Source organism: Somniosus microcephalus, chromosome 5 (genome assembly GCF_052327205.1).
Source record: "Somniosus microcephalus isolate GS21.2 chromosome 5, FLI_Smic_1.0, whole genome shotgun sequence".
In the NCBI taxonomy this organism is placed as follows: domain Eukaryota; kingdom Metazoa; phylum Chordata; class Chondrichthyes; order Squaliformes; family Somniosidae; genus Somniosus; species Somniosus microcephalus.
This window is the reverse complement of record NC_140991.1, coordinates 111,416,926-111,438,034: the sequence shown is the minus strand read 5'-3', so window position 1 is coordinate 111,438,034 and position 21,109 is coordinate 111,416,926.

The window sequence follows — 21,109 nt, the reverse complement described above, 5'->3', positions numbered from 1 at the left end:
CATTCAGTGGGTGCAGAATTGTAGATAAATTCGGCATGAACTTATGGTAGTAGTTCACCAACCCGAGGAACGACCTCAGTTGCGACACATTTTCTGGTGCTGGAGCCTTGACTGCAGCCTCAATCTTGTCCGGCGACTTATGCAACCCTTCCTCATCAATCATCTGGCCACAATACGAGATTTGTCTCCTGAAGAACTCGCATTTGGGATGGTTGGCTCATGGCCCATATTCCTGCAATCTTGTGAGCACCTGTTCCAGGTTGGCAAGGTGTTCATTGTCATTTTCGCCCGTAACCAGGATGTCGTCCAAATAACACTGGGTCCCCGGGATCCCTTGCAGGACTTGTTCCATTGCCCTCTGCCACATAGCTGGGGCCGATGCTACCCCAAATACCAGTCGATTGTACTGGTAAAGGCCTTTGTGAGTGTTTATCGTGAGGTATTTCCTAGATGCTTCTTCCACCTCCATTTGTAGATGCGCTTGAGCCAGGTCAATCTTTGTAAAACGTTTCCCTCCAGATAGTGAGGCAAAAATATCTTCTATCCGCGGAAGCGGATACTGTACTGTGTGCAGGACTGGGTTCACAGTCACCTTGAAGTCCCCACAGATGCGAACCTTCCTTGGCTCCCCAGGCGTGCTGCTCAATGCTTTCTTCATTACAGGAACGATGGGTGTGGCCCACTCGCTCCAGTCCACCTTAGACAGCACCCCCGAACGCTCCAGACTCTCCAGTTCATCTTCCACAGCTGGGCGTATCGCGTATGGCACCGGTCTGGCCTTGAAAAATTTTGGGGTTGCGTTATCCTCAATCTTTATGGTTGCCTTTACTCCTTTTAGAGTCCTAAGTCCTTGTTGGAACACCTCTTCCGCGTCAGATAGAATTTGTGACAGACGTCCAGGTGCGACGTCATCATCTTTTTTGTCAGTCACAGTTAGTGCCAGAATGGAATGCCAATCCAATTGTAGTCTTCGGATCCATTCACGTCCCAATAATGGTGGTCCTCCATCTCGTAGTATATACATGTATAGTTTCTGTGTTTCCTTTCCGTTATATTCAACTGGCACCCTTATTTTTCCTCTGGGGTAGACCTTTTGCCCCGTGTATGTCTTCAATACAATGGACGTGTCCGTTAAGGGTATGTGTGAGAATAGCCTCTCATAGTCTCGTCGATTCATGACAGTTAGGGCTGATCCTGTGTCCAATTCCATCTTCACTGGGGACCCTGCTATCATGAGGGTGACCCAAATGGTTCGGTGATCTTCTTTTGCGATCACGTTGTGTAACTTTAAACAACTTAGTCGCCTGCTCCCGGAGTCCTTATCACTCTCCTGATCTTCTGAACTACTATCTGTCAGTTTCTTTACTTTCCTGTACTGTTCCTTAGTAGTTCTTGTCGTGTTGGTCTTCTTTCCCGACCTGCAGACTCTTGCTATATGTCCCATTTTCCCGCATTGCCTGCATATTTTGTCTTTAAACCAGCAGTCCTTCTGCTCATGGGTTGTTCTGCCGCAGCGATAGCACTTTTCGGCTCCATACGCCATTTCGTTAGTGCTGTATTCTTGTGGTTTCTGTTGTATTTCTGCAGCTCCCCATGCTGCTGCTTCGTAGGATACTGCCACGCTGAAAGCCTGTTCTAGCGTCAGGTCCTTTTTTGAAAGTAGTCATTTCTGGGTTCCTTCACTCTGGAGCCCGCAGACAAACTTATCCCGTAAGGTGTCTGCCAGTCCTGCTCCGAACTGGCTGTGCTTCGATAACTTGCGTAGTTCCGTAAGATAGTCAGCATTGCTCTCATCTTTGTGCTGGTTTCTTTTATGGAACTTGAATCTTTCTGCTGTCAGCAGTGGTGTAGGGCTTAGATGTTCCTGTAAGATATGAACAATCTCCTCAAAACTTTTCTCCATTGGTTTAGCTGGGGTAATTAAATTCCGCAATAGGCCGTACGTACTCGCACCCATCAGATTTAATAATACCGACGCCCTCTTTCCATCAGCCACCTCATTTGCCTTGCAGTACACTTCAATTCTTTCACATACGTGGTCCAGTCTTCTACCTTATTGTCGAAAGCAGTGATACTGCCACTTTTCGGCATCTTGGGCGCTTTAAAATGGAGCCTCCCGCGCTTTTGCTTCTTCCCCAACGGGATAAAATGGTGCCTCCCGTGCTTTTGCTTCTTCCCCTTACTGCCACGCTGCTCCTAGCGTTCTACGGGGTAATGGCGGCAACCCGCAGCTTCGGCGCGTCTCGCTTTCCTTCCCCCCCGTTTAGTTTCTCTCCGCTGTCCTGTTCTCGAGCACCGACCACGCCCTGTGCGCTCCACCCTCTCTCCCTTGTTTTCTTTTCCTGGTGACGCTGCGCGGCCCGATTTGTAGAGCCGCTTGATCGAGCTTCAGCCTGCCGCAGTCCGGAAGGGTCAGCGCGCTACCTGCTACCAGCACGATTCGCTGGAACCACAGTCTCTCCCGCAATTCTCCAAACACTGATGGATTCTTCGGGCGGTTGCCCTCGGTCGACGCCTGTTGCTCAGACTACGACCTTCCAGGACCTTCCTTTCAGGTGCGATCCCCGTGAGATGATGCCACACTGCAGGTGAGTTCGAACTTACTCGTCGCCACTGTAAAGTCCGCGCCTCAATAATACACGGACTTCGGGACAACAGTTTAACAGGTACTTTACTGAACAAGGGGCAGCTTGAAACTGAAACTACAGAAGCCTGCTAGATCCTTTTATACAGGGGTGGTCACTGCCGGTACTGCAGTCTAAGACCAGTTATTCCCTTAAAGGTACATACACAACACCTGGCGTGCTGATTCGCTTTAGGAAAGAGCTCGTAGCAGTAACCGCAGACATCCAACAGATGTTCTATTGCTTTGTGGTGAGAGAGGACCATAGGAACTATCTGAGGTTCTTCTGGTATCGCGACAACAACATATCAAAGGACATCACTGAATACAGGATGCGGGTCCACGTTTTTGGTAACAGCCCCTCCCCTGCAGTCTCCATCTATGGGCTCAGAAGTGCAGCCAAAGAGGGAGAACCCGAGCATGGAAAAGACACAAGACAGTTTGTGGAGAGACATTTTTATGTTGATGATGGCCTCATATCCTTACCTTCAGAAGCAGAAGCCATCAACCTGCTGAAGCGAACTCAAACTTCATTAGCACAGTCCAACCTGAGGCTGCACAAAATTGCCTCAAACAGTGTAGCAGTGATGAAGGCCTTTCCAGCTGAGGATCTTGCCAAGGGCATTAAAGACTTAGACCTCAGCGACGAAACCATGCCAGCCCAGCTAAGCCTTGGTTTACATTGGGAAATTGAATTTGACACCTTCACCTTTGCAGTGTCTGTAGGTGACAAGCCATTTACACGTCGTGGAGTGCTGTCAACAGTCAACTCACTCTTTAACCCTCTCGGCATGGTGGCGCCCGTGACTATTAAGGGAAGAGCCCTACTACGAGAACTCTGCACAGACACGAGCGACTGGGAATCTCCACTCCCCGAAGGCAGGTTAACAGAATGGGAGACATGGAGAAATTCTCTCAAAAATCTCAAAAATCTTCATATCCCACGCACCTACTCACCAGACACACTCTCCAAATCCAAACGCACTGAGTTGTGTGTATTCTCAGATGCATCCGAGAAAGCTATTGGCGCGGTAGCCTACCTGAGATCCCTGGATGATGAGGGCCAAAGCAACGTGGGATTTGTCCTGGGAATGGCGAAGTTGACACCCCGGCCAGAGCCCACCATACCACACCTGGAGTTATGCACTGCAGTATTAGCGGTGGAGATGGCGGATCTCATCCTGGATGAGATAGATTTCAAGCTTGCTGCAGTGAAATTCTACTGTGACAGCAAAGTTGTGCTCGGTTACATCTCCAATGAGTCAAAGAGATTCTTCATATATGTACACAACAGAGTTCAGCGAATAAGACAATCAACATGCCCCGACCAGTGGCACTATGTGCCCACAGAGCTGAATGCAGCTGACCTCGCCACCAGGTCAGTGCCTGCCTCCCAGCTCTCCAATACAATGTGGTTTACCGGGCCAGCTTTCTTACACAAACCTGACCAAGCTGACCATATGGCACAAGAATCATTCAAGCTCGTCAGCCCAGATCTAGATGTGGAGGTCCGTCCTCATGTGATCAGCTTAATGACTCACACCCAAGAGAGCCTACTTACCTGTGAGCACTTTGAACGCTTTTCAACCTGGCGATCGTTCGTTAGAGCCATAGCTTTCTTAGTCCCTGTGGCTTGCTCTCACAAGTCCGATCCTGGCAGCTCGTCAAACAAATGCAGAGGTTGGCACTGGTGCAGGAAGCCTCGTTCCCCAGACGAGTTGGCTGCAGCTGAGAACATTATCATCAGGTCAGTTCAAGTTCAGGCGTACTCTGAGGAGTACAGAGCGTTTGCTGAAAAAAGAACCATTACCAAGACCAGTTCACTGTGGAAACTGAATCCAGTTTTGAATGACGGCCTCATCAGAATTGGAGGAAGGCTGACGCATGCAGAACTGAGCTTGCAAGAAAGGAGTCCTGTTGTCCTGCCACATCAAAGCCACATCACAACATTGCTCACAAGACACCACCATGAACTGATAGAACACCAGGGCCGCCAGTTCACTGAGGGAGCCATTCGAGCAGCCGGCTTGTGGATTGTCAGCGGCAAACGGTTGATTGGATCTGTCTTACACCAATGTGTCACATGCAGAAAGCTCAGATGGAGAATGGAGGAGCAGAAGATGGCTGATCTGCCTCCGGAACGACTTAGTTCATCGCCACCATTTTCATACGTCGGCCTGGATGTTTTTGGCCCTTGGACTATCACTACTCGCCACACCAGAGGAGGCACCGCTCATAGCAAACGCTGGGCTATGCTATTCACTTGTATGAGCACAAGAGCTGTGCATATAGAAGTGATCAAGTCCATGGACACGTCCAGCTGCATTAATGCATTACGAAGATTCTTCGCCATCCGCGGGCCAGCAAAGCAGTTAAGATCCAACTGTGGAACAAATTTCATTGGAGCCTGTCGAGAGCTAGAGTTAGGGAATGAACACAACCAAAGGCCAAGCATCCTGACATACCTAAGCCAGCAAAGATGCACATGGGAATTTAATCCTCCACATGCTTCACACATGGGTGGTGCGTGGGAGCGCATGATTGGAGTGTCGCGGCGCATTCTGGACTCAATGTTGTGACAGAACAGACCACCTCAGCTGACGCCTTCATGGCTGAAGTGTCAGCAATCATTAATGCGAGGCCCCTTGTTCCTGTTTCTTCCGATCCAGATTCACCATTCCTTTTGACTCTAAACATGTTACTCACACAGAAGGGCTGTGTACCCACTCCTCCTGGAGACTTCACTGACAAAGACCTCCTGAAGAGCCAGTGGAGAAGAGTACAAGCCTTGGCCAGTAAGTTCTGGAGCCGCTGGCGCACCGAGTACCTTCCCACTTTGCAAAGCCGGCGGAAGTGGAACGAGGCTCGTCGGAGTCTCCGAGAAGGTGACATTGTCTTACTGAAAGAAAGCCAAGTATCCCGCAATGAGTGGCCTATGGGTCGTGTCACCTCTGTCTTCCCCAGCAAAGACGACAGGGTGCGAAAGATAGAGGTGAAGGCCACTGTTCAAGGGATGGTCAAAAAGTTCTTCAGACCCATCTCAGAGGTCGTACTCCTCTTACCTAAGGAGGACTGAGTGTTATTGATTCCACAGTTCTGTATGTTTTATAAGTAGTGGCATCTAATAGACGCCAGGCAGGGAGTGTTCTGCCTTATAATTGCAGGAGTTTCATTTTGTTGCCGCCAGTAGGTGGCAGTAAAGGGAAATGGCCAGTAGGGTCACTCAACAGGAAGTAGTATGGTGATAGCAAACAAAGAGGTCACATCAGCATGGAGCATGCTGCAAGTTAATCCGCTGTAATCTTACATTGTTACGCCTTCGAAAGCATTGCCTGTGATTTGAATGGTTTCATTACATATTCATGTTTAGATGTTAGTTATATCTCATGTATGTAACAAGGTGCATTTCTTTCTTTTTGCTTTCTCATTTTTACTCCAACCCAATGCAACTGATTTGTATTGTTTCATTGACGTCATGCAAGTGTGGCATTATTAAACACCGGAGCTTGGACGCAATATCCTGACTCCCATGTCATTATTGAAAGGAGTTTGGCTGGCTGTCTAACTGCGTACAGACACATACACATAGGGAGGACAGTACAGCATGTATGAAAGTGAAGTTTAACTTTGAGTTTGTTGAGAGCTGAATTTTTCAGTGTTTGTTTCCGTTGGTAGGTTGTTTATTTTTTTAGGATTTTATCCCAAATTTTCTCAGCAATATTTATCACTAATAAAATCAAATTCTGGATATGCGAACACACGTATGAACATACGATATTGATGGGTAGAAAAAGACCAGTTCGTCCATCAAGCCTGCCCCTTTCTCATGATGGCTGGAGCATCATGACAAAACACTTCCTCTAAAGTAAATAGTCTATCTGAGTAGCTAAGGTTCTTTAAGCTAGGAATCATTCTCTATAGGTATTTCTCTCTTTCTGTGTTAATTGGAGGAAGGAGGAAAAGAAAGGAGTTAGATTTGATTGAACCAGAGATAAATCGCCCTTACTCACCTTTCCCAATGCTGCCACCTGCCTGGGAATGCCCAAGGAAATCTGTTTATGCGCAGTTGCCTTCAACAAGGAGGCACTGATAACTTGTGCTGTCTGCTCAAATATCATCTGCAGACAACCTGCACCATAGGGAATCCACTGCCAATGGTCACCACAATCCTGAACTTTTATGCCTCAGGCTCTATCCAAGCTACCATGGGGGACTTCAACCACATCAGTCATTCTGCAGTGCACAGATGAATGAAACTTTGGCAAACAACACATCAATCCATCCCCTCCAAAATCTCAGCAGTAGAGTGACAGAGCCTTGCAGTTTTTCATCATCTCCAAAGTCCTGGGAGTTATCGATGGCACCCATCCAGCCATAGATAGCGCTACTGAAAACAATCCCATGTATTTCATGAAGTGCAAGGGATTTCACTCTATCAATGTGCAGATGGTTAGTGACCAGCAACAAAGAGCTATGCAGATCAATGCCTGTTTTCCAGTCTTGATGCCTTTACTTTAAGATAATCCTCTGTGTCTGAGCTATTTGAAGGCAGACAGCAAGGATGTATTATGAGAAAGTAAGGCTACCCTCTTCAGCCTTGGTTCATGTCACCAGTAAGACAGTCAAGAATAGCAGCAGAGAGAAATCACAAGAAGTCCCATGCAGCCACCAGGATAATCAGCAAATACATTACAAGAAATAGTGCTTCAGATGCCTGGAAAATCAGGGAGCCTTTTCCAGTACAGTCCAACCACAATCTCCAATATTATTGTAGTCTGCTGTATGCTCCATAACTTTGCCATCCAGAGAGGTCGAAATGTGATAGAGGAGGAGACCCAGCTGCAGTTGACAGCACTGATGATCAGTCAGAAATTATCCCTATTGAAACACCATTGCAAGCAGTTTTCATAGATGAGATCCTCAGCTATATCCACCCAATGTAGTAACAACTATCTCCACGTGTGTACAGTGCAGTGGTCCAATACACCTTCAGCAGCTTTGGACTCTGCACTAACTCTACTACCATGGAGGAAAATCTGCTAACACCTTATTCTACACCATCAAAAGAAACCTCTCTAAGCAGATTTAAAATAAAGTACAATCAAGTTTAATTTTCCAAAAGTGAGTAATGTATGCTCTGGTGCTTAAACCTTTCTGTGCCCGAGGCAGCGAGGCCCAGAGTGTGGTGTATGTAACCTGTTCCACCTTAAGAGAACTACCTTAAGAGATGTACTACTTTCTCTTGGCTGCTGTATACTGTAATACTGGTGGTGACCACACCGGTATATAAGTGTTGTGTAGGGATTTGCTGGGCAGTTCAGCCCTGACCTCCGAATAGTAAAGACCTGTTAAAGTTATTCTTGTGGTCTGTGTCCAATGATATATAATAAGCATAACTGGGACACACAGACTTAACAGTGGCGACGAGCCCGATCTTACCCTGTGGCAGTTTTACATCCAAGGCAGCTTCGTCCTCAGAACGGGCGTCAAGAAGAGGCATCCGCCCTCATCATCCTGCTGAGCACCATCGCACGGGAGGCATCGAGAACCCGGGTTAAAAAGAAAAATTCTGACCACGAAGCCCTCCATCAGCGACAGGCAGTGATCATCCCTTCTACCACGGTGGTGGGTAAGCCGATCAGTGACACGAGCAGAAAGTCGGCCGCGTTGACTGTGGAGTGGGGGAGGGAAAACGGAGGAAAAAGGGCAGAGAACTCGACCACGGCCGGTGAAAAGGGCCGGGCTGCAATCGAGGCCGAGAGGCGCAGCGACTGGGGCAGCTTAAGGCACGAGAGCCGCGGAGAACTCAAACGCAGCCGGTGTAAAGGACCGGGCTGCATGCGGGGCTGAGAGGTGCAACAGCAGGGGAAGCGTGGATGCCCACGGGAACCGCGGGGGAGTAAAAGCAGCGTCGGGGAATTGAGAACCGCTGGGGAGGCGAGAACGGCAGCAGCATGGCAATCGCCATTGCAGCCAGCGGGGGAAGAAGGCAAACACGGGAATCCGCCATTGTAGTCGGCGGGGGAAGAAGACGAGTGCGGGAAAGACCGCCAAGCGCGGGAAGCCGCCATTTTAGTAGGCGGGGGAAGAAGACAAGCGCGGGAAGCCGCCATTTTGAGAAAAAGAAAAATTTAAAAACTTGCAAGGATGCCTAAACATGGGAACATTAATACCTTTGATAGCGATATCGAAGATTGGACCACGTATGTAGAACGCATGGAAGTTTATTGTAAAGCAAATAAGGTACCAGATGATGAGAAAGCACTAACCTTATTAAGCTCAATGGGTGCGAAGACATATGGGCTATTGAAGCACCTTCTGTCACCAGATAAACCGGCGGATCAGACTTTCGCGAATATTGTTACTGTCCTGAAAAATCATTTAAACCCCACGCTGCTGATGACAGCAGAACGATTTAAATTTTACAGAAGAACGCAGCTGAAAGACGAAAGCAATGCTGAATTTTTAATTGAACTGCGTAAGCTATCAAAGTACTGTCAGTTTGGAACAGGACTAGCAGATGCGCTGAGAGATAAATTTGTGTGTGGATTGTTAAAAGAAGGAACACAAAAGCGACTGCTTGAGGAGAATGATCTTACGCTTGATAAAGCTGTCACTATTGCAGCATCGCACGAAGCCGCAGCGAGAGGCACTGCGGAAATGCAGCTACGGTCACCGGAACTCAGCACCAATCAAATGGTCTTGGGTACAGTAAAATGTTACCGTTGTGGAAAGACAACGCACGATCAGAACCAGTGCTGGTTCAAAAATCAGGAATGCAGAAAATGTGGCAGGCTTGGTCACATAGCTAAAGTATGCTGGTCAGGAAAGAAGACCAGCAACAAAAAGTCACCGCAGGAAAAGTACAGAAAGGTGCACAAGGTGACAGAGAACAGTTCGAACGAACAGAAGTCAAATTCAAATTCCAGCAGTAATGAACTGGGTAGTCTAAGAGTACACAATGTTGGTAATGAAGCAGACCTCCAAACAATCTGGGTCACACTTCAGATAGCAGGAGTCCAAGTGAAGATGGAATTGGACACTGGATCGGCATTGACGGTCATGAATAAGCAAGATTACAAAAGGTTATTCCCACATATTCCCCTACGGGATACGGAGATTGTATTGAAAACATACACGGGGCAAAGAGTATACCCCATCGGGAAGATAGAGGTAAAGGTGGTCCACAAGGGCAAAGAAAGCCGAGGAATGGACTTATATGTGCTACCTGAGGGAGGTCCACCACTACTGGGACGGGAGTGGATTAGGAAAATAAATATGGACTGGCATTCCTTAAAAGCACTAACGGTAGATTCCGGTAAAAAAGATGTCAAACCTAAACGATTGTCCAGAATATTGGACGATGCTAAAGAGGTGTTCCAACAGGGACTGGGAACACTGAGAGGAATTACGGCTAACATCAAGGTTGAAGAACATGCAAACTCAAAATTTTTCAAAGCCAGACCGGTACCTTATGCGATACGACCTGCTGTGGAAGCTGAGCTGGAAGGGCTAGAACGTTCAGGAGTACTGTCTAAGGTAGACTGGAGTGAGTGGGCCACATCCATTGTCCCCGTCATGAAGCGTTCATCGAGCAACAAGCCGGGGGAACCGGGGAAGGTTCGCATCTGTGGAGATTTCAAGATCACTGTTAATCCGGTGCTTCGCACGGTGCAGTATCCGCTTCCGCGGATTGAGGATATCTTCGCTTCGTTGTCTGGCGGGAAACACTTCACCAAGATAGACCTGGTGCAGGCGTACTTACAGATGGAAGTTGAGGAAGAGTCACGCCAGTATCTCACGATCAACACGCATAGAGGCTTGTACCGGTATAATAGACTGGTTTTTGGAGTGGCATCGGCTCCAGCAATTTGGCAGAGGGCCATGGAGCAGGTATTACAGGGAATTCCAGGCACACAATGTTACCTGGACGATATTCTGATTACAGGAGATAATAACGAGGAACACCTTGCAAATTTGGCACCAGATTGAAACAATATGGACTTCGAGTTAATCGCCAGAAATGTGAGTTCTTTCAGAAGCGGATCTCGTACTGTGGTCATGTCATTGACCAGGAGGGGCTTCATAAGACTCCTGACAAGATCGAAGCTGTTGTGAAGGCTCCCGCTCCAGATAATGTATCCCAGTTGAGGTCGTTCCTATGGTTGATTAACTATTACCATAAGTTTCTGCCAAATTTATCCACGGTGCTGCACCCGCTGAACGCTCTTTTGCAGAAGGGAGTACCATGGAAGTGGAGCGAGGACTGTAAGAGGGCCTTTCGCAAAAGCAAGGCATTGATCACCTCAGAGGAAGTGTTGGCTCACTTCAACCCAACGCTGCCTATTCGTTTGGCTTGTGATGCTTCTCCATATTGTATTGGGGCAGTACTCTCACACAAGTTGCCAAATGGCCTGGAGAGGCCAGTTGCGTTCGCATCCAGATCATTGACCTCCGCTGAGCGCAACTATGCTCAGATAGATAGGGAGGCTCTCAGCCTTATGTGGGGAATAAAGAAGTTTAATCATTACCTGCAGGGCCAAAAGTTTACGCTTCTGACAGACCACCAGCCGTTGGTATCCATTTTTAACCCTAAGAAGGGTGTTTCGGTGATGACAGCACAGAGACTCCAGAGATGGTCCCTTTCCTAGTGGCACATTAATACCAGATTGAATTCAAAGGTACAAAGCAGCATGGTAATGCTGATGGGCTGTCGCGCCTGCCACTACCTACAGAGGAGGAGGCACCGACGGTTGACCCTGTTGAGTTATTTCACTCGACCATCATCGAATGTTTACCAGTCACCAATGCAAGTATTGAAAGAGAAACCAGGAACGACCCGACACTGTCCCGGGTCTACGAAGTGACAGTGAAGGGATGGCCAGCACATGGTGATCCACTGTTACCGGCATTCTCAGCAAGACGAGAACAGCTGTCCGTCTGTCAAGGAACATTGATGTATGGAACAAGGGTGATTATTCCTCCTAAGTTAAGAGAGAGAGTTCTAAAGGAACTGCATGAAGGTCATCTGGGGGGAGTCAAGATGAAAAGCCTTGCTAGGGCTTATGTGTGGTGGCCGGGTATCGACCAACAGATAGAGGATCTGATGAAAAGCTGCTCAGGGTGCCAAAAAGTGCAAAATGCACCTCCGATTGCACCGCTGCATCCATGGGAATGGCCTTCAACCCCATGGCAACGTGTACATATTGACTTTGCTGGTCCATTCATGGACTCCATGTTTTTAATTGCGGTGGACGCACATTCTAAATGGCCAGAAGTGATTAAGATGACTACCACTAATTCGGAAAAGACGATCGCGGTGCTAAGAACGATATTTGCAAGAAATGGATTGCCAGAACAAATATGTTCAGACAACGGACCACAGTTCGTGTCAGAAGAATTCCAAAAATTCATGAAGAAGAATGGGGTGAAACATTATACCTCTGCCCCATATCATCCGGCTACAAACGGGTTGGCCGAGAGATTTGTACAAACGTTCAAAAAAGCAATAAAGGCCATGAGCGAAGATCAGATTCCACTACAACACAAGGTGGACAAATTCCTACTGGCATATCGAAACGCCACTCATGCAGTGACAAACCAAAGTCCTGCCATGATGTTCTATAACAGGAGGTTGCGGTCCAGGTTGGACTTGTTAAAACCAAATGTGCAGAGGGAAGTTGAAAACAAACAGTTCCAGCATATAAATAACAAGACCACTCGGAGTTTCGAAATAGGACAACCAGTGTTAGCCCGGGACTATAAAAACGAGAAATGGCAATCTGGAACAATTCGGGCCAGACAAGGACCCCTGATGTACACGGTGGATATTGGTGAAAATGTAATACGGCGTCATGCTGACCAACTGGTAGAATCGAGAACAAGGGTCGAACCCATGGTTACGGCAGAGACAACCGTGGAAGAAGTTAGTGAACCTGAAGCATCTACCTCAGAAGTGAATGTACCTGATGATGATGTCCAATCCATAAGAGACCAACTAGATGAGTCACCTCAGCAACGAGAATCAGAGACCCCTGAAAGGCGTTATCCAACTCGAATCAGGAGGCCTCCTCAGAGACTGAATCTTTGAACTGTTTTGCATGAAGTTGTATATATATATGTTATTATGTTATGTTAAATGGGGATATAACTGTTAAGCTAAAAAGGGAGGATTGTGGTGTATGTAACCTGTTCCACCTTACGAGAACTACCTTAAGAGATGTACTACTTTCTCTTGGCTGCTGTATACTGTAATACCGGTGGTGACCACACCGGTATATAAGTGTTGTGTAGGGATTTGCTGGGCAGTTCAGCCCTGACCTCCGAATAGTAAAGACCTGTTAAAGTTATTCTTGTTGTCTGTGTCCAGTGATTTATAATAAGCATAACTGGGACACACAGACTTAACACAGAGCCCCGAGACTGGAGAGGCAGCGGGCCTGCGAGGGATCACCAGAGGCGGCGGAGGTACTTAAACAGCAGCCTGAGGCAGCGAGGCCCAGAGCCCCGAGACCGGAGAGGCAGCGGACCTGCGAGGGATCACTAGAGGCGTACCAATCCAGGTTCCGGGAGAGAGGTAAAAAGTAATCCAAGTGTGACATCACCAGGAAGCAGGTAAGTGATTGGTTGGAGAGTATTTCTTTTATTACAAGCTTAAATTCTGCAGTTTATATTTTCTTGGGTCTCTGTGGTGTAGTGGGGACAGTTGGTAAATAAGCACCCTGGAGTATATCTTTAACTGGTGGTATTGAATTAATTAAAATTAATTAAAGGGGTAAGTCATGCCAGGAGAGCCCAGCCCCGTGTTGTGCTCCTCTTGCTCTATGTGGGAATTCAGGGACGCTGCCGGTGTCCCTGATGACCACGTGTGCCAGAAATGCATCCAGCTGCAGCTATTAACGGGCCGTATTGAGGCGCTGGAGCTGCGGATGGATGGGTTGTGGAGCATTCATGATGCTGAGAGGGTCGTGGATTACACGTTTGATGAGTTGGTCACGCCGCAGGGTAGGGCTGCACAGGCAGAAGGGAAATGGGTGACCACCAGGTGGAGCAGTAGAAGCAGGCAGGTAGTGCAGGAGACCCCTGTGGCCATCCCCCTTTCAAACAGGTATGCCAATTTGGATACTGTTGAGGGGGATGACTCACCAGGGGAAGGCAGCAGCAGCCAACTTCCTGGTACCAGGGGTGTTGCTGCTGCTCAGGAAGGGAGGAAAAAGAGTGGGAGAGCAATAGTGGTAGGGGATTCTATCGTAAGGGGAACAGATAAACGGTTCTGTGGCCATAGACGTGACTCCAGGATGGTTTGTTGCCTCCCTGGTGCCAGGATCAAGGATGTCACTGAATGGCTGCAGGGCATTCTGAAGGGGGAGGGTGAACAGGCAGAAGTCGTGGTTCACACTGGGACCAATGAAATAGGTAGGAAGAGGGATGAGGTCCTGCAACAAGAATTTAGGGAGCTAGGTAGCAGATTAAAGAGCAGGACCTCAAAGGTTGTAATCTCTGGATTACTCCCGGTGCCACGTGCTAGTGAGTATAGGAATAGGAGGATAGAGCAGATGAATGCATGGCTAAAGAGTTGGTGCAGGAGGGAGGGCTTTAGTTTCCTGGATCACTGGGCCTGCTTCTGGGAAAGGTGGGACTTGTACAAGTCGGACAGTATGCACCTGAACCAGAGCGGGACAACTATCCTTGCGGGGAGGTTTGCTAGCACTGTTCGGGGGGGTTTAAACTAAAATGGCAGGGGGTTGGGAACCTGAGCAGGGAGACAGAGGAAAGGAAAACAGGGATAAAAGCAAAAGATAGGAAGGAGAAAAGCAAAAGTGGCAGTCAGAGAAATCAACGGTTTAAATCAAACGTGGCCACAGTAAATTATAATTCTAATAGGTCTAAGAGCGTTAAAAAAACGAGCCTGAAGGCTTTGTGTCTTAATGCGAGGAGCATTTGTAATAAGGTGGATGAATTGGCTGCGCAAATAGAAGTAAACAAATACAATTTGGTTGGGATTACGGAAACGTGGCTCAAGGAAGGCCAGGACTGGGAACTCAACATCCAGGGGTATTCGATATTCAGGAAAGATAGGCAAAAAGGAAAGGGAGGTGGGGTAGCAGTACTGGTTAAAGAAGGGATTAACACAATTGTAATGAAGGATATTAGCTCTGATGAGGTGGAATCTGTATGGGTAGAATTGAGAAATACTAAGGGGAAAAAAACATTAGTGGGAGTGGTATATGGACCTCCAAACAGTAAGGTGGAGGTTGGGGATGGCATTAAAAGGGAAATTAAAGAAGCGTGCAATAAGGGCGCAGCAGTCATCATGGGTGACTTTAATCTACATATAGATTGGGCCAACCAAATTAGTAACAATACTGTGGAGGAGGAATTCCTGGAGTGTTTACGGGATGGTTTCCTGGACCAATATGTCGAGGAACCAACCAGAGATCAGGCCATCTTAGACTGGGTATTATGTAACGAGAAAGGATTAATTAGCAATCTTGTTGTACGAGGCCCCTTGGGTTGGAGCGATCATAATATGATCGAATTCTTCATTAAGATGGAGAATGAAGTAGTTGACTCAGAGACAAGGGTCCTCAATTTAAATAAAGGAAACTACGATGGTCTGAGGAGCGAGTTGGGTAGGATTGAGTGGGGAATGGCGCTCAAAGGGTTGACAGTGGATAGGCAATGGCAAACATTCAAAGACCGAATGGATGAGCTACAGAATTTGTTCATCCCAGTTTGACATAAAAATAAAACAAAAAAGGTGACTCAACCGTGGCTAACAAGGGAAATTAGGGATAGCATAAGATCCAAGGAGAGGACATATAAATTGGCTAGGAAAAGCAATAATCCTGAGGATTGGGAGCAGTTTAGGAGTCAACAAAGGAGGACAAAGGGATTAATTAAGAAAGGGAAAATAGAATATGAGAGTAAGCTAGCAAGGAACATAAAAACTGACTGTAAAAGCTTTTATAGATATGTGAAGGGAAAAAGATTAGTGAAGTCAAGCGTAGGTCCCTTACAGTCAGAATCAGGGGAATTTATAATGGGAAACAAGGAAATGGCAGACCAACTAAATACATACTTTGATTCTGTCTTCACAAAGGAGGACATAAATAACCTCCCAGAGATGCCGGGGAACATAGGGTCTGATGAAAGAGAGGAACTGAAGGAAATCAGTATTTGTAGGAAAATGGTGTTAGGAAAATTGATGGGACTGAAGGCCGATAAATCCCCAGGGCCTGATGGTCTACATCCCAGGGTATTAAGGAAGTGGCCCTAGAGATAATAGATGCATTACTGGTCATCTTCCAGAACTCGATAGACTCTGGAAGGGTACCCATGGATTGGAGGGTAGCTAATGTTACCCCACTGTTCAAAAAAGGTGGTAGAGAAAAAGCAGGGAATTATAGACCGGTAAGCCTGACATCGGTAGTGGGGAAAATGCTAGAGTCTATTATAAAAGATGTAATAGCAGAGCACTTGGAAAGCAGTGACAGGATCGGACAAAGTCAACATGGATTTACAAAAGGTAAATCATGCTTGACTAATCTACTGGAATTTTTTGAGGATGTAACTGGTAAAATAGATCGGGGAGAACCAGTGGATGTGGTGTATTTGGACTTTCAAAAGGCTTTCGATAAGGTCCCACACAAGATATTAGCGTGCAAAATTAAGGCACATGGGATTGGGGGCAAGGTATTGACTTGGATATAGAACTGGTTGGCGGACAGAAGGCAGAGTTTTGGAATAAACGGGTCGTTTTCCGAGTGGCAGGCAGTGACTAGTGGGGTACCGCAAGGATCGGTCCTAGAACCCCAGCTGCTCACAATATATATTAATGATCTGGACGAGGGAATTGGATGTAATATCTCCAAATTTACAGACGACACAAAGCTGGGCGGGAGGGTAAGCTGCGAGGAGGATGTTGGGAAACTCCAGTACGATTTGGACAGGTTGGGTGATTGGGCAGAAACATGGCAAATGCACTATAATGTGGATAAATGTGAGGTTATCCACTTTGGTGGCAAAAACAGGAAGGCAGATTATTATTTGAATGGCAATAGAATGGGAGAAGGGGAAGTGCTAAGAGACCTGGGTGTCCTTGTGCACCAGTCGCTGAAGGTAAGCATGCAGGTGCAGCAGGCGGTTAAGAAGGCAAATGGTATGTTGGCCTTCGTAGCAAGAGGTTTCGAGCACAGGAACAAGGATGTCTTGCTACAGTTGTACAGAGCCTTGGTGAGACCGCACCTTGAGTATTGTGTGCAGTTTTGGTCACCTTACCTGAGGAAGGACGTTCTTGCCATGGAGGGAGTGCAGCGAAGATTCACCAGGCTGATACCTGGGATGGCAGGAATGACGTATGAGGAGAGATTGTGTCGATTGGGCTTATACTCACTGGAGTCTAGAAGATTGAGAGGGGATCTCATCGAAACCTATAAAATTCTGTCAGGTCTGGGCAGACAAGATGCAGGAAGGATGTTTCTGATGGCCGGGGAGTCCAGTACCAGGGGTCATAGTCTAAGGATAAGGGGTAAGCCATTTAGGACTGAAATGAGGAGGAATTTCTTCACCCAGAGAGTGGTGAACCTGTGGAATTCTCTGCCACAGAGGGCGGTGGAGGCTAGTTCATTAAATATATTCAAGAAAGAGTTGGATATATTTCTTGAGGCTAAAGGGATCAAGGGATATGGGGATAAGGCAGGGACAGGGTACTGAATTTGGATGATCAGCCATGATCACATTGAATGGCGGAGCAGGCTCAAAGGGCCGAATGGCCTACTCCTGCTCCTATCTTCTATGTTTCTATGTGCTCTACATCCCAGTCTTGTGCTTTTTCTAAATGCTTCTCTAGTAGCTGAAGTGAGATAGTTGGCTGTTGGGTATCAGTGAGAGCCTCTTGGGATTGAAGTAGTTCTCCACTTTCTTGTCCTGGATCATTAGATGGCACTGTAACTCTTACAGGGACTGGACCATTTTTAAGCCCATGAGTACCATGACAGAAATAAAGAAGCCAATAACGACACACCATAAACAAAAATGCTTCATTTTTGTCGCAGGAGCCTGTTGTAAATTGAAGCCCGAGGCCTCATTAGAAGAAGAAACAGAGCTTACCTAGCTAGAGTGTGTTTCATGGTCGTGTACGGGGATGTATATATGTGAGTGAGTGAATAATAGAAAAAGGATGCACTGGCCCTGACCTCCAGCTTCAACCTCTCCCAGGATATCAAAAATGGCCTGTTCAAATTGAGTCAATAGTCTGAAATAATCAATTATCGAAATCCGGGCAACGCTCCTCCTGTTCAAGCATTTTTTCTCCTAGTTTGTGACAACTTGTGCCATAAGCAGAGTAGTGTGTAGATGTCAAAGTTTAAAGAGCACATAGAGTGGCATCCAAGTCCAGCCCACATTCCAGATATTGGGCTGAAGTTAAACAGCCAAAAAATTTTCAATCTGAAACCCGACCCCAACCCGCCTTCAACTCACCCACTTCCGAGTTTAACAGAGGCGGGACAAGGGGCGGGCAGCCAACTCACTCCCAGGACACAGGTTGGCAATTTAAATATTTTAATGAGGCTGGCAGCCACTGATTTACAATGGCCTGGCAGGTTTCCCAGGCCTCGGAAACCCGGCAGCTGAAGGGAAACGTGGTCAGTTTCGGGGAGAAGGTAAGTGCCTTTACAGCACTGCTTGTTGGCCAGGAGGAGCTCCCCGCACCCCCTTATCAGATCCCCACCCATACAAACACCCCAGGGATCGGACCCACCCCCCGCCCCGGGATGATCGGACCCTCCCCAGAATTGGACCCCCTGGAGTTATGGATCAGACCTGCCTGCTCCTGCGGCCTGCTGTGGAGCCCTCCTCGCCCAACTGGAAGCCAAGCCTGTCAATCAGGCTGACTTCTGGGTGGGGAACCTATCAATGACAAAAGACGTATGCTGTGGAGTTAAAACTCCACAGCCGCGAGGAAACCTGCACGGGTTTCCCATCCGAAAATCCACTTCACCCCCCCCCCACCTACGTATCCCACCCCTGTTAATATCCAGGCCATTGTGTCAGTAGATGAAGGGTTGAAGTGGGCCCGGATGCACTGGGACCTTCTGGTTCCTTTTTCGTCGAGTACTTAATACCAGATTCTGATTTTCTCCTGAGATTTACAAAGTTGGCCTTTTCTCATTGGTCATTGAATGTCAAAAGATTAGGCAAAGACATTTGTATGCCTACTTTATTCTTGTTCTTCATATTTATTCTAATTATAATAAAAGTATTACCCCAAAAATATCTGACTCCTGCTGAGGTGATGTTCTTTTGTTCTTCATATTTATTCCATGTCCACTGATTTCCAGTGAAAATGCCGGTGAGTTTATCTTTAGAACCTGTTATCAGATTTTTGTCAGACCCCATTGACCTTGTTGCCAGAATGTCCTGCATTGTTGCTGTTCCCTCCACCCTTATAATAAAAGTTTGACCCAAAAAATATCCGACTCCTGCTGAGGTGATGTTCTTTTGTCCCCATCCTGAGTCTCTACTGCCTTGTGTTACTAAAGGAGTGGTTCAGCCAGGCTTTCAGAGCAATTTGAGAAAGCTGCCAATTTCTGTGTAAATAATAAACTGGCAAGGCTGGATATTCCTCCTCAGCCTCAACGGTCCCACAGGACTCCCACCAGTGCCATGGCTGTCATTAACTGAGGCCAATTTCCAGTGGCCAGCTTTATTTAAATAAATTGACCGGGCTCTCAGTGGGATTCCCACTTGCACGGGGAGCCAGTTTCAGGGCGGGGTGAGAATTCACTCGTGCAAGCCCCAGGCAGTCACTTGCAACAGCAGAGCATGGCCAGCAGCCGCAACATTTCTTTTCTCGTATATCCCAGGCAGAGAGAAAGTCATTAATTTCCACACAATAGGACACTGGTAATGCATCCTTAGTGTCCAGCATTGCTATGACATTAATAACAGGAAATATGTCGATATTTCCTCATCATAAACAATGAGTGCACCTGCTCATATTTGGGCAGATTATTCAACACCTGCTGCCACTTCTGGCAGAAAAATCCCAAAGGGATAATTGGCTACAGGAAGCCAGTGAAATGGCTCCTTGCCTGATTTTCCGCCTCCAACCAGAGGAGTTACGCTGGTACACTGGTATGATTCTAGGAGAAAGTTAGCCTATCTGTATTTATAGTACATCCTGGTACAGGTTCTGGGATCTTGCATAATAGGCATGATAACAGGTTTAATTTTGTGTATTCTATCCATAATGGGTTGTTATATTACATAGAATTACATAAAATATACAGCACAGAAACAGACCATTCAGCCCAACTAATCTGTGCTGGTGTTTATACTCCACACGAGTATCCTCCTATTCCATCTGCCTCATCTCAGTCTTTCAGCATATCTTTCTATTCCCTTTGCTCTCATGTACTCAGCTAGTTTTCTTTTGAAAACATCTAAGCTATTCGCCTGAACCACTTCATGTGGTAGCGAGTTCCACATTCTAACCACTCTCTGAGTAAAGAGATTTCTCCTTATTATGCTATTGGATTTATTAGCAACTATCTTATATTTATGGCCCCTAGTTTTGGATTCTCCCACAAGTGGAAACATTCTCTCCACATCTACCTTGTCCAATCCGTTCATAATTTTAAAGACCTCTATCAGGTCACCTGCAAGTTTTCTCTTTTCTAAAGAAAAAAATCTCAATCTGTTCAATCTTTCCTGATAGCTGTACTCTCTCAGTTCTGGTACCATCCTTGTAAATCTTTATTGCACTTTCTCCAGTGCTTCTATGTCCTTTTTATAATGTAGAGACCAGAACTGTGCACACTACTCTAAGTGCGGCCTGACCAGGGTTCTACACAAGGTTAACATAATTTCACTACTTTTGAATTCTCTACCCCTAGAAATAAATCCCAGTGCTTTGTTAGCATTTTTAATTGCTTTGCTGAGCTGTGATGCTGCTTTTAATGATTTTTTCACCCGTATCCCTAGATCCCTTTGCTCTTCTACCCTATTCAGTTTCTTATTTTCTGAGGTACAGGTGATGTTTCTGTTTACTGTACCTAGCAATGAAACATAGCAGCAATAAGAACATAAGAACAGAAGAAATAGGAGCAGGAGTAGGCCATTCGGCCCCCTGAGTCTGCTCCGTCATTCAATGAGATCATGGCTGATCTTCTGCCTCAATTCCATTCACCAGCCCTATCGCCATATCCCTTGATGCCCTTACTAGTCAGAAATCTATCGACTTCTGTTTTGAATATATCCAATGACTGAGCCTCCACAGCCCTCTGGGGTAGAGAATTCCAAAGATTCACCACCCTCTGTGTGAAGAAATTTCTTCTCATCTCAGTCCTGAATGGCCTACGCTTTATCCTGAGGCTGTGGCCCCTGGTTCTAGACTCTCCAGCCAAGGGAAACATTCTCCCAGCATCCACCCTATCAAGCCCTGTAATAATTTTGTATGCTTCAATGAGATCCCCTCTCATT